General features: G+C 46.6%; 1 pseudogene; it reads right to left on the reverse strand.

Annotated features, from left to right (window-relative positions):
- Positions 1-1,063: 1,063 nt before the first annotated feature.
- The window catches only part of LOC118373374 (guanine nucleotide-binding protein subunit alpha-12-like), a 26,908-nt pseudogene continuing 13,292 nt past the window's right edge, over positions 1,064-14,679 (reverse strand).

The following is a 14,679-nucleotide window of genomic DNA, read 5'->3' on the forward strand; positions in this document are numbered from 1 at the left end:
GGCCTCTTTGACCTTTCACCTCTCAGGGTTCCACAGATAATGACCCTGTATTGACCTATTGACTATTCCACAGGTCAGAGTCCAGAGTTCAGGAGGACTGTCTGTCTGCTTCTCAGTGCAGTGGTTACTCAGGTCATAGAAATATACATTCTAGAACAGATCAATTCTAGAACAGATCAATTCTAGAACAGATCAATTCTAGAACAGATATAGTTCTAAAAATCCACACGAACTGTCAAAATGGCGGCAAATTTCATCTAGTTGATGTAAAATGGCCGACGTCACGAAACAACTGCAGAACTTCCGGAGCAGGTGACTCTAACATCCAGCCCATCAAGGGTCCATAGAAGCCCAAAATGGCAGCCGGTCTGGTCCATCCACCATGGACCGCTGTTCAGAAGGGAAACCCTCCCTTCTAGTGGTTCTATAATCTACAAACACAGGGGGGGGGGCTCTATATAATACCTATATAATGTGTGTGTATATTATGTGTGTGTGTGTGTATATAATGTGTGTGTGTGTGTGTGTATATAATGTGTGTGTGTGTATATAATGTGTGTGTGTGTGTATATAATGTGTGTGTGTGTGTGTGTGTGTGTGTGTGTGTGTGTGTGTGTGTGTGTGTGTGTGTGTGTGTAATGATGTGTGTGTGTGTGTGTGTACCGGATGTGTCTGTGTGTGTGTGTGTATATAATGTGTGTGTGTGTGTGTGTATATAATGGTGTGTGATGTGTGTGTATATAATGTGTGTCTGTACCTGTGTGTATATAATGTGTGTGTGTATATAATGATTGTGTATATGGTCAGGTGTGTGTGTATATAACCTGGTCAGGTGTATAATGTGTGTACACCTGGTCAGGTGTGAGCATGATGGTCTGGTTGATTGGTTCTCCTGGTCAGGTGTGATTGGTGTCTTTGGTGCGTGGAACCAAAGCGGATGTGTGTACCTGGTCAGGTGTGATTGTGTCGTACCTGGTCAGGTGTGAAAGTGACCTGAAACAGTGTGTTTACCTGGTCTGGTGTGATTGTGTGTACCTGGTCAGGTGTGAATGATTGCACCTGGTCAGGTGTGATTGAACGCCTGGCAGGTGTGATTGAGAGACAGACAGAGAAGAGGTTACCTGAGAGTGATTGTGTGTACCTGGTCAGGTGTGATTGTGTGTACCTGGTCTGGTGTGATTGTGTGTACCTGGTCTGGTGTGATTGTGTGTACCTGGTCTGGTGTGATTGTGTGTACCTGGTACCTGGTCAGGTGTGATTGTGTGTACCTGGTCTGGTGTGATTTGTGTACCTGGTCAGGTGTGATTGTGTGTACCTGGTCTGATTGTGTGTACCTGGTCTGGTGTGGTTGATTGTGTGTACCTGGTCTGGTGTGATTGTGTGTACCTGGTCTGGTGTGATTGTGTGTACCTGGTCTGGTGTGATTGTGTGTGTACCTGGTCAGGTGTGATTGTGTGTACCTGGTCTGGTGTGATTTGTGTACCTGGTCAGGTGTGATTGTGTGTACCTGGTCAGGTGTGATTTGTGTGTACCTGGTCAGGTGTGTTACCTGGTCTGGTGTACCTGGTCTGTTCAGGTGTGTGTGTACCTTCAGGTGTGATTGTGTACCTGGTCAGGTGTGATTGTGTACCTGGTCAGGTGTGTTTGTGTACCTGGTCAGTGTGTGTGTACCTGGTCAGGTGTGTGTACCTGGTCAGGTGTGATTGTGTACCTGGTCAGGTATGTGTTACCTATAGGTCCAGTGTGTTAGATCCTACCTGTAGGTCCTGGTGTGTTAGATTCTACCTATAGGTCCTGTGTGTTAGATTCTACCTGTAGTTCCTGTGTGTTAGATACCTACCTGTAGGTCCTGTGTGTTAGATCCTACCTGTAGGTCCTGTGTGTTAGATCCTACCTGTAGGTCCTGTGTGTTAGATTCTACCTATAGGTCCAGTGTGTTAGATCCTACCTGTAGGTCCTGTGTGTTACCTGGATTCTACCTATAGGTCCTGTGTGTTAGATTCTACCTGTAGGTCCTGTGTGTTAGATTCTACCTATAGGTCCAGTGTGTTAGATCCTACCTGTAGGTCCTGTGTGTTAGATTCTACCTATAGGTCCTGTGTTGATTCTACCTTAGGATTCTACCTGTAGGTCCTGTGTGTTAGATCCTACCTGTAGGTCCTGTGTGTTAGATCCTACCTGTAGGTCCTGTGTGTTAGATCCTACCTGTAGGTCCTGTGTGTTAGATTCTACCTATAGGTCCAGTGTGTTAGATCCTACCTGTAGGTCCTGTGTGTTAGATTCTACCGATAGGTCCAGTGTGTTAGATTCTACCTGTAGGTCCTGTGTGTTAGATTCTACCTATAGGTCCTGTGTGTTAGATTCTACCTATAGGTCCTGTGTGTTAGATTCTACCTATAGGTCCAGTGTGTTAGATCCTACCTGTAGGTCCTGTGTGTTAGATTCTACCTATAGGTCCTGTGTGTTAGATTCCTACCTGTAGGTCCTGTGTGTTAGATTCTACCTATAGGTCCAGTGTGTTAGATTCTACCTGTAGGTCCTGTGTGTTAGATTCTACCTATAGGTCCTGTGTGTTAGATTCTACCTGTAGGTCCTGTGTGTTAGATTCTACCTGTAGGTCCTGTGTGTTAGATTCTACCTGTAGGTCCAGTGTGTTAGATTCTACCTGTAGGTCCTGTGTGTTAGATTCTACCTGTAGGTCCAGTGTGTTAGATTCTACCTGTAGGTCCTGTGTGTTAGATTCTACCTGTAGGTCCTGTGTGTTAGATTCTACCTGTAGGTCCTGTGTGTTAGATTCTACCTGTAGGTCCTGTGTGTTAGATTCTACCTGTAGGTCCTGTGTGTTAGATTCTACCTGTAGGTCCAGTCTGTTAAATCCTACCTGTACATCCTCCAGCCTGCGAGGGTCTCCCCTGTATTCTGGGAAGTGTTTAGTGATGTCAGACTGGCCTAGCTTCTCCACCAGCAGGTCAGTCTTGTTGAGGAAGAGGATGATGGACACGTTGAGGAAGAGCTTGTTGTTCACGATCGTCTCAAAGATGTTCATGCTCTCTACCAGCCGATTGGTCCTCCGGTCCTCCATCAGAACCTATGGGAGAGGAGGTGAGAAATGTCTCCCTTCCGCTTGACTCACGTAAAACTGAAGATGTGGTTTCACCCCCAAAACCTCCCAGCTACATCAACACCTCATATACTCAGGTCTGGTGGGTGGGTGTACCTACTCATCTGTCTGTCTGTCTGTCTGTCTGTCTGTCTGTCTGTCTGTCTGTCTGTCTGTCTGTCTGTCTGTCTCTGTCTGTCTGTCTCTCTGTCTCTCGGTCTGTGTCTGTCTGTCTGTCTGTCTGTCTGTCTGTCTGTCTGTCTGTCTGTCTGTATGTCTCTCGGTCTGTGTCTGTCTGTCTGTCTGTCTGTCTGTCTGTCTGTCTGTCTGTCTGTCTGTCTGTCTGTCACCTACCTGGATCGGATGATGACACCATGAACAGTATAGATGTGATTCCGTCGAAGCACTGAAACCATTTCTGTCTCTGTGACCTCTGACCCCCCACATCAACCATCTTAAACGGAATCTTCTTTATGATAAAGTCGTGTTCTACGATTCCTTTAGTCGCCTTCCGTGCAAACAGAATGTCCTGCCGACTAGGGATATAGTTCTGGAGAGAGGAGGAGAGAGGGATGGACGGATGGAGGAGAGAGGGGAGGAGTAGAGAGGAGGAGAGAGGAGGAGAGAGGGATGTAAGGATGGAGGAGAGAGGGGAGGAGTAGAGAGGAGGAGAGAGGAGGAGAGAGGGAGGGACGGATGGAGGAGAGGAGGAGGAGAGAGGGATGGAAGGATGGAGGAGAGAGGGGAGGGGTAGAGAGGAGCAGAGAGGAGGAGAGAGGGATGGAAGGATGGAGGAGAGAGGGGAGGAGTAGAGAGGAGGAGAGAGGAGGAGAGAGGGAGGGAAGGATGGAGGAGAGAGGAGGAGAGAGGGATGGAAGGATGGAGGAGAGAGGGATGGAGGGGTGGAGGAGAGAGGAGGAGAGAGGGAGGGAAGGATGGAGGAGAGAGGAGGAGAGAGGGATGGAAGGATGGAGGAGAGAGGGATGGAGGAGAGATGGAGGAGAGAGGAGGAGAGAGGGAGGGAAGGATGGAGGAGAGAGGGGAGGAGTAGAGAGGAGGAGAGAGGAGGAGGAGAGAGGGAGGGAAGGATGGAGGAGAGAGGAGGAGAGGGAGGGATGGAAGGATGGAGGAGAGAGGGGAGGAGTAGAGAGGAGGAGAGGGGAGGAGTAGAGAGGAGGAGAGAGGGAGGAAGGAGGAGAGAGGGAGGAGGATAGAGAGGAGGAGAGAGGAGGAGAGAGGGATGGAAGGATGGAGGAGAGAGGGGAGGAGTAGAGAGGAGGAGAGAGGAGGAGAGAGGAGCAGAGAGGAGGAGAACAGTAATATTATCATGCTCTTTGATTGTTTTTGTTTGTCATTTATGTACAACAACAGTATTCAACAATAATGTAATTACATAGTCAGTAATACTAACAGATTGGGGGGGGGGTGGCCAGAGGTTCTGACATGAAATGTGAAAGGTAAAGAAGCTCCGCCCACTAACCGGCTGGCCAATCCGGTCCAGGTTATCCAGGAAGTATTTCACCGACTCACTCTGTGAACAGGAAGAGACAACAGTCGTTTTGATCTTTTTATTCCATTGTTTCCATTGGACGAACATGCTGACAGCTTTGAAAGTATTTGCTATATAATTCAACCACACACACAACAAACACTCTTCCCACTGGGCAAAGACGTCAATTCAACGTCTATTCCACGTTGGTTCAATGTAATTTCATTGAAATGACGTGGAAACGACGTTGATTCAACCAGTGTGTTTCCAGTGCGAAACAACGTTGATTCAACCAGTGTGTTTCCAGTGCGAAACGACGTTGATTCAACCAGTGTGTTTCCAGTGCGAAACAACGTTGATTCAACCAGTGTGTTTCCAGTGCGAAACGACGTTGATTCAACCAGTGTGTTTCCAGTGCGAAACAACGTTGATTCAACCAGTGTGTGTCCAGTGCGAAACAACGTTGATTCAACCAGTGTGTGTCCAGTGCGAAACGACGTTGATTCAACCAGTGTGTGTCCAGTGCGAAACGACGTTGATTCAACCAGTGTGTGTCCAGTGGGCTGACACCGAGGCTTCTAGAATGCTCTACAATGTTCAAACAAACAAAACTGATCATTAAACTCAACCCTGACACAGACAGAGAGGAGGGAGAAAGAGGGAGGGAGGGAGGGACAGAGGGGGAGAGAGAGAGAGAGAGGGAGTAATAAAGAGAGCAATGTTTTCTGATAAAAGTGTGTTGACCCTGTGTTCTGCCTCTAAGAGGGGAACAACACTAAACAGACCCAGGATCAGCTTCTGAACGCGTTCCAGGGGCTCTATGAAGCAATCTCCCAATGCCTCTGAAGGGAACAACACCTAAAACAGACCCAGGATCAGCTTCTGAACGCGTTCCAGGGGCTCTATGAAGCAATCTCCCAATGCCTCTGAAGGGAACGACACCTAAAACAGACCCAGGATCAGCTTCTGAACGCGTTCCAGGGGCTCTATGAAGCAATCTCCCAATGCCTCTGAAGGGAACAACACCTAAAACAGACCCAGGATCAGCTTCTGAATGCGTTCCAGGGGCTCTATGAAGCAATCTCCCAATGCCTCTGAAGGGAACGACACCTAAAACAGACCCAGGATCAGCTTCTGAACGCGTTCCAGGGGCTCTATGAAGCAATCTCCCAATGCCTCTGAAGGGAACAACACCTAAAACAGACCCAGGATCAGCTTCTCACTTTTATCCAAAGTCATTGGTCCATTTTATGAATAGGTGTCCCCAGGCTGTTTCAAACCCACGACCTTTGGTCTTACATGCACCACGCCGACTGAGCCAACAGGATGTTTAACGTTATTTAGTATGATAGTTCAGTCTGGTACATTGCAACCTCAATCACATCCACCACCCCAGGAAACAGCTGTGTGTGTGAAAACAGAGAGAGGGATTAACCAGACAGAGACAGCAACCCCCCCCTTCCCCTCCCTTCCCCACACACAGAAAACTAGCCCTCGTTCCAAAACTATTCCTCTTTTCAAAACTATTCCTCTTTCCAAAACTATTCCTCTTTTCAAAACTATTCCTCTTTCCACTATTCTTCTTTCAATCCGTCTTTCATTGAGTTGATGGACTCTGGTCTTATTGTAAAAGTCAGTTTGTCTTCTTCTCCAAATGAGATTCCAACTTGTTTTATAAATTAATGATAATTTGTCACAGAGTCGTGTTTGAAAACGAACCCCATTGGACGAACGGCCGTGAACCGCTATGTTGCCGTGCCAAACAGGAAACGCAACCCCATGACCCAAAGGCTGACCTGTGATGTCACCGCCACAGGAAACAAAGTCCGCCAACGTAAGGGGGCGGGGCCAGGAGTGGGGGAGAGGGGAATTCCCAGCGTTGAGGAGATTAACACAGACTACATACGCAGGCAGACAGACACACACTACACTCTAGTCTCACTTTGCCATACCACCGTCTGGAGAATTTAGTTTTGGTGTAAAAACACATCGAACACATTTTGATTAGATGTTACATTTCTATAGAACGGCTGCTGGGTGTGAATCACGTGATTATACCGTCCCGGTAGTTGGTGTTGTTGCTAGTTTTTCAAGCGCAAATTATCAAGTGTCGCTGACAAGTCTGCGATTGATATTTTATTGAAAGTGAATTACGTTGGTAAAGTCAAAGGTCACGTTCTAAACCGCTCTGGGGACAAACCCCATTTCCTTTTGTGTCCATTCATCCTGTCCACACGGCCGCTTTGTTACCACTGAAAATCTCTTGAAAATGGCCCAGTATTTAGTTTCTAAGGACCCATAAAACAGAAGCAGTGGGAGAACATATTCAAGTAATTAAATACATTAAAAACGTTTAAATAGGGTATTATTAACTAGCTAGCTACAGTAGGTCACTTTATAGGCTAACTCCACTGAGCTGCTAACTAGCTAGCTGGCTACAGTAGGCCACTTTATAGGCTAACTCCACTGAGCTGCTAAAGCTAGCTGGCTACAGTAGGCCACTTTATAGGCTAACTCCACTGAGCTGCTAACTAGCTAGCTGGCTACAGTAGGCCACTTTATAGGCTAACTCCACTAATCTGCTAACTAGCTAGCTAGCTACAGTAGGCCACTTTATAGGCTAACTCCACTGAGCTGCTAACTAGCCAGCTGGCTACAGTAGGCCACTTTATAGGCTAACTCCACTGAGCTGGGGTCCTTCTGTAGCTCAGTTGGTAGAGCATGGCGCTTGTAACGCCAGGGTAGTGGGTTCGATCCCCGGGACCACCCATACGTAGAATGTATGCACACATGACTGTAAGTCGCTTTGGATAAAAGCGTCTGCTAAATGGATATATTATTAGCGCATATATTATTATATTATTATTATCATATATTATTATTAAATGGCATATATTATATTATTATATTATTATTATTATTATTATTATTATTAGCTGCTAACTAGCTAGCTGGCTACAGTAGGCCACTTTATAGGCTAACTCCACTGAGCTGCTAGCTAGCTACAGTAGGCCACTTTATAGGCTAACTCCACTGAGCTGCTAGCTAGCAGCTGGCTACAGTAGGCCACTTTATAGGCTAACTCCGCTAATCTGCTAACTAGCTAGCTAGCTACAGTAGGCCACTTTATAGGCTAACTCCACTGAGCTGCTAACTAGCTAGCTGGCTACAGTAGGCCACTTTATAGGCTAACTCCACTGAGCTGCTAGCTAGCTACAGTAGGCCACTTTGTAGGCTAACTCCACTGAGCTGCTAGCTAGCTACAGTAGGCCATTTTGTAGGCTAACTCCACTGAGCTGCTAACTAGCTAGCTAGCTACAGTAGGCCACTTTATAGGCTAACTCCACTGAGCTGCTAACTAGCGAGCTAGCTACAGTAGGCCACTTTATAGGCTAACTCCACTGAGCTGCTAACTAGCTAGCTGGCTACAGTAGGCCACTTTATAGGCTAACTCCACTAATCTGCTAACTAGCTAGCTAGCTACAGTAGGCCACTTTATAGGCTAACTCCACTGAGCTGCTAACTAGCTAGCTGGCTACAGTAGGCCACTTTATAGGCTAACTCCACTGAGCTGCTAGCTAGCTACAGTAGGCCATTTTGTAGGCTAACTCCACTTAGCTGCTAACTAGCGAGCTAGCTAACTTTACACACTGTTTAGCTAAGTGAATTAAATGTCATCAGCTAGCTAACTTCCTATTGGCTAGCTATCTTGATGTAATCATTGTAAAATTAAAAATAGTCACTAAATGTATTTTCTAGATAATGGCCATGGAAGAAGGTGACATTGCAGCTTCATCTGTCAGTAAAGGGAGAGGGTGTAGCCCACTGGACAGGTCATTATGAACAGATTCTCCAGTCCCTAGAGGGTTAAACTATGACGATAGAGAGATAATGGCAACATACTATTCAGTGCCGTCTAATTGGAGTATAATGTAGCCTGTTTCTTTGTGATGTAATCTGTCCTCGGCTACGGAATGCTGTGAAAGAAAGCCTGTTGGCAGATGAAGAGAGAGGTCCCGATGAACGTCCCATGAGACGAAGGGTATATCCTGGGTTATATGTGTTGGCCCACCTATGTTTAACAGAATGCTGTATACAGTTAAACATCCCACACAGTGTATTAACCTGGTTACAACGGGAGCTGCTGGCTGTGCAGGGTTCTGTTCCAGCCCAGCAATAACACACCCGATTACCAACTCATCATCACATCTAAAGACATGATCATCAAGAGTGCTATTTTCTGGGCTGGAATAGAAGTCTACTCAGCCAGTAGATCAGTGGAGCAGGGTTGGCCAGTCTACTCAGCCAGTAGATCAGTGAAGGGTTGGCCAGTCTACTCAGACAGTAGATCAGTGAAGGGTTGGCCAGTCTACTCAGACAGTAGATCAGTGGAGAAGGGTTGGCCAGTCTACACAGACAGTAGATCAGTGAAGGGTTGGCCAGTCTACTCAGACAGTAGATCAGTGAAGGGTTGGCCAGTCTACTCAGACAGTAGATCAGTAGAGAAGGGTTGGCCAGTCTACTCAGACAGTAGATCAGTGGAGAAGGGTTGGCCAGTCTACTCAGACAGTAGATCAGTAGAGAAGGGTTGGCCAGTCTACTCAGACAGTAGATCAGTGAAGGGTTGGCCAGTCTACTCAGACAGTAGATCAGTGGAGAAGGGTTGGCCAGTCTACTCAGACAGTAGATCAGTGGAGAAGGGTTGGCCAGTCTACTCAGACAGTAGATCAGTGGAGAAGGGTTGGCCAGTCTACTCAGGGTTGTTTTTGAGTTTTTGTTGTTTTCCTGAAATGCAGCTTTAGTAATAATAACCGACTTGTTGCTAAGTTAACGATCTAGTGTTGTTTACACTAAGATGTCTCATCTTTACATAACAGTTAGCTTTATTTACACATTTTGAAGTGATGACTCTTGTGAAGTGTTTAAACTTGTTTAAAATTGTTAAACTGATGAACGAGTGTTGATGTTGATTCATCACAATCCTGAAATAAAGAGAGGAAGGGGTTCTGTCTGTAACGGGTCTGTGTGTCAATAAAGAGAGGAAGGGGTTCTGTCTGTAATGGGTCTGTGTGTCAATAAAGAGAGGAAGGGGGTTCTGTCTGTAATGGGTCTGTGTGTCAATAAAGAGAGGAAGGGGTTCTGTCTGTAATGGGTCTGTGTGTCAATAAAGAGAGGAAGGGGTTCTGTCTGTAATGGGTCTGTGTGTCAATAAAGAGAGGACGGGGTTCTGTCTGTAATGGGTCTGTGTGTCAATAAAGAGAGGACGGGGTTCTGTCTGTAATGGGTCTGTGTGTCAATAAAGAGAGGACGGGGTTCTGTCTGTAATGGGTCTGTGTGTCAATAAAGAGAGGAAGGGGTTCTGTCTGTAATGGGTCTGTGTGTCAATAAAGAGAGGAAGGGGGTTCTGTCTGTAATGGGTCTGTGTGTCAATAAAGAGAGGACGGGGTTCTGTCTGTAATGGGTCTGTGTGTCAATAAAGAGAGGACGGGGTTCTGTCTGTAATGGGTCTGTGTGTCAATAAAGAGAGGAAGGGGTTCTGTTTGTAATGGGTCTGTGTGTCAATAAAGAGAGGAAGGGGTTCTGTCTGTAATGGGTCTGTGTGTCAATAAAGAGAGGAAGAGGTTCTGTCTGTAATGGGTCTGTGTGTCAATAAAGAGAGGACGGGGTTCTGTCTGTAATGGGTCTGTGTGTCAATAAAGAGAGGACGGGGTTCTGTCTGTAATGGGTCTGTGTGTCAATAAAGAGAGGACGGGGTTCTGTCTGTAATGGGTCTGTGTCAATAAAGAGAGGACGGGGTTCTGTCTGTAATGGGTCTGTGTGTCAATAAAGAGAGAACGGGGTTCTGTCTGTAATGGGTCTGTGTGTCAATAAAGAGAGAACGGGGTTTTGTCTGTAATGGGTCTGTGTCAATAAAGAGAGGACGGGGTTCTGTCTGTAATGGGTCTGTGTGTCAATAAAGAGAGGACGGGGTTCTGTCTGTAATGGGTCTGTGTGTCAATAAAGAGAGGACGGGGTTCTGTCTGTAATGGGTCTGTGTGTCAATAAAGAGAGGACGGGGTTCTGTCTGTAATGGGTCTGTGTGTCAATAAAGAGAGGACGGGGTTCTGTCTGTAATGGGTCTGTGTGTCAATAAAGAGAGGACGGGGTTCTGTCTGTAATGGGTCTGTGTGTCAATAAAAGAGGACGGGGTTCTGTCTGTAATGGGTCTGTGTCAATAAAGAGAGGACGGGGTTCTGTCTGTAATGGGTCTGTGTGTCAATAAAGAGAGGATGGGGTTCTGTCTGTAATGGGTCTGTGTGTCAATAAAGAGAGGACGGGGTTCTGTCTGTAATGGGTCTGTGTGTCAATAAAGAGAGGACGGGGTTCTGTCTGTAATGGGTCTGTGTCAATAAAGAGAGGACGGGGTTCTGTCTGTAATGGGTCTGTGTGTCAATAAAGAGAGGACGGGGTTCTGTCTGTAATGGGTCTGTGTCAATAAAAGAGGACGGGGTTCTGTCTGTAACGGGTCTGTGTGTCAATAAAGAGAGGACGGGGTTCTGTCTGTAACGGGTCTGTGTGTCAATAAAGAGAGGAAGGGGTTCTGTCTGTAATGGGTCTGTGTGTCAATAAAGAGAGGAAGGGGTTCTGTCTGTAATGGGTCTGTTTGTCAATAAAGAGAGGACGGGGTTCTGTCTGTAATGGGTCTGTGTGTCAATAAAGAGAGGACGGGGTTCTGTCTAATGGGTCTGTGTGTCAATAAAGAGAGGAAGGGGTTCTGTCTGTAACGGGTCTGTGTGTCAATAAAGAGAGGAAGAGGTTCTGTCTGTAATGGGTCTGTGTGTCAATAAAGAGAGGACGGGGTTCTGTCTAAGGGGTCTGTGTGTCAATAAAGAGAGGAAGGGGTTCTGTCTGTAACGGGTCTGTGTGTCAATAAAGAGAGGAATAGGTTCTGTCTGTAATGGGTCTGTGTGTCAATAAAGAGAGGACGGGGTTCTGTCTGTAATGGGTCTGTGTGTCAATAAAGAGAGGACGGGGTTCTGTCTAATGGGTCTGTGTGTCAATAAAGAGAGGAAGGGGTTCTGTCTGTAACGGGTCTGTGTGTCAATAAAGAGAGGAAGAGGTTCTGTCTGTAATGGGTCTGTGTGTCAATAAAGAGAGGACGGGGTTCTGTCTGTAATGGGTCTGTGTGTCAATAAAGAGAGGACGGGGTTCTGTCTAATGGGTCTGTGTGTCAATAAAGAGAGGAAGGGGTTCTGTCTGTAACGGGTCTGTGTGTCAATAAAGAGAGGAAGAGGTTCTGTCTGTAATGGGTCTGTGTGTCAATAAAGAGAGGACGGGGTTCTGTCTGTAATGGGTCTGTGTGTCAATAAAGAGAGGACGGGGTTCTGTCTGTAATGGGTCTGTGTGTCAATAAAGAGAGGACGGGGTTCTGTCTGTAATGGGTCTGGGGTTCTGTCTGTAATGGGTCTGTGTGTCAATAAAGAGAGGACGGGGTTCTGTCTGTAATGGGTCTGTGTGTCAATAAAGAGAGGACGGGGTTCTGTCTGTAATGGGTCTGTGTGTCAATAAAGAGAGGACGGGGTTCTGTCTGTAATGGGTCTGTGTGTCAATAAAGAGAGGAAGGGGTTCTGTCTGTAATGGGTCTGTGTGTCAATAAAGAGAGGAAGGGGTTCTGTCTGTAATGGGTCTGTGTGTCAATAAAGAGAGGAAGGGGTTCTGTCTGTAATGGGTCTGTGTGTCAATACAGAGAGGAGGGGGTCCTGTCTGTAATGGGTCTGTGTGTCAATAAAGAGAGGAAGGGGTTCTGTCTGTAATGGGTCTGTGTGTCAATAAAAAGAGGGGAAGGGGGTTCTGTCTGTAATGGGTCTGTGTGTCAATAAAGAGAGGAAGGGGTTCTGTCTGTCTGTCAATGAGGAAGGGGGTCTGTGTGTCAATAAAAGAGGAAGGTGTCCTGTCTGTAATGGGTCTGTGTGTCAATAAAGAGAGGAAGGGGTTCTGTCTGTAATGGGTCTGTGTGTCAATAAAGAGAGGAAGGGGGTCCTGTCTGTAATGGGTCTGTGTGTCAATAAAGAGAGGAAGGGGTCCTGTCTGTAATGGGTCTGTGTGTCAATAAAGAGAGGAAGGGGGTTCTGTCTGTAATGGGTCTGTGTGTCAATAAAGAGAGGAAGGGGGTTCTGTCTGTAATGGGTCTGTGTGTCAATAAAGAGAGGAAGGGGTCCTGTCTGTAATGGGTCTGTGTGTCAATAAAGAGGGAAGGGGGTTCTGTCTGTAATGGGTCTGTGTGTCAATAAAGAGAGGAAGGGGGTTCTGTCTGTAATGGGTCTGTGTGTCAATAAAGAGAGGAAGGGGTCCTGTCTGTAATGGGTCTGTGTGTCAATAAAGAGAGGAAGGGGTTCTGTCTGTAATGGGTCTGTGTCAATAAAGAGAGGAAGGGGTCCTGTCTGTAATGGGTCTGTGTGTCAATAAAGAGAGGAAGGGGTCCTGTCTGTAATGGGTCTGTGTGTCAATAAAGAGAGGAAGGGGTTCTGTCTGTAATGGGTCTGTGTGTCAATAAAGAGAGGAAGGGGTCCTGTCTGTAATGGGTCTGTGTGTCAATAAAGAGAGGAAGGGGTCCTGTCTGTAATGGGTCTGTGTGTCAATAAAGAGAGGAAGGGGTTCTGTCTGTAATGGGTCTGTGTGTCAATAAAGAGAGGAAGGGGTTCTGTCTGTAATGGGTCTGTGTGTCAATAAAGAGAGGACGGGGTTCTGTCTGTAATGGGTCTGTGTGTCAATAAAGAGAGGACGGGGTTCTGTCTGTAATGGGTCTGTGTGTCAATAAAGAGAGGAAGGGGTTCTGTCTGTAATGGGTCTGTGTGTCAATAAAGAGAGGAAGGGGTTCTGTCTGTAATGGGTCTGTGTGTCAATACAGAGAGGAGGGGGTCCTGTCTGTAATGGGTCTGTGTGTCAATAAAGAGAGGAAGGGGTTCTGTCTGTAATGGGTCTGTGTGTCAATAAAGAGAGGAAGGGGTCCTGTCTGTAATGGGTCTGTGTGTCAATAAAGAGGGGAAGGGGGTTCTGTCTGTAATGGGTCTGTGTGTCAATAAAGAGAGGAAGGGGTTCTGTCTGTAATGGGTCTGTGTGTCAATAAAGAGAGGAAGGTGTCCTGTCTGTAATGGGTCTGTGTGTCAATAAAGAGAGGAAGGGGTTCTGTCTGTAATGGGTCTGTGTGTCAATAAAGAGAGGAAGGGGTCCTGTCTGTAATGGGTCTGTGTGTCAATAAAGAGAGGAAGGGGTTCTGTCTGTAATGGGTCTGTGTGTCAATAAAGAGAGGAAGGGGGTCCTGTCTGTAATGGGTCTGTGTGTCAATAAAGAGGGGAAGGGGTTCTGTCTGTAATGGGTCTGTGTGTCAATAAAGAGAGGAAGGGGTTCTGTCTGTAATGGGTCTGTGTGTCAATAAAAGAGAGGAAGGGGTCCTGTCTGTAATGGGTCTGTGTGTCAATAAAGAGAGGAAGGGGTTCTGTCTGTAATGGGTCTGTGTGTCAATAAAGAGAGGAAGGGGTCCTGTCTGTAATGGGTCTGTGTGTCAATAAAGAGAGGAAGGGGTCCTGTCTGTAATGGGTCTGTGTGTCAATAAAGAGAGGAAGGGGTTCTGTCTGTAATGGGTCTGTGTGTCAATAAAGAGAGGAAGGGGTCCTGTCTGTAATGGGTCTGTGTGTCAATAAAGAGAGGAAGGGGTCCTGTCTGTAATGGGTCTGTGTGTCAATAAAGAGAGGAAGGGGTTCTGTCTGTAATGGGTCTGTGTGTCAATAAAGAGAGGAAGGGGTTCTGTCTGTAATGGGTCTGTGTGTCAATAAAGAGAGGACGGGGTTCTGTCTGTAATGGGTCTGTGTGTCAATAAAGAGAGGACGGGGTTCTGTCTGTAATGGGTCTGTGTGTCAATAAAGAGAGGAAGGGGTTCTGTCTGTAATGGGTCTGTGTGTCAATAAAGAGAGGAAGGGGTTCTGTCTTTAATGGGTCTGTGTGTCAATAAAGAGAGGACGGGGTTCTGTCTGTAATGGGTCTGTGTGTCAAGGGTCTGTGTGTCAATAAAGAGAGGAAGGGGTCCTGTCTGTAATGGGTCTGCGTGTCAATA

Source organism: Oncorhynchus keta, unplaced genomic scaffold (assembly GCF_023373465.1).
Source record: "Oncorhynchus keta strain PuntledgeMale-10-30-2019 unplaced genomic scaffold, Oket_V2 Un_contig_1871_pilon_pilon, whole genome shotgun sequence".
In the NCBI taxonomy this organism is placed as follows: domain Eukaryota; kingdom Metazoa; phylum Chordata; class Actinopteri; order Salmoniformes; family Salmonidae; genus Oncorhynchus; species Oncorhynchus keta.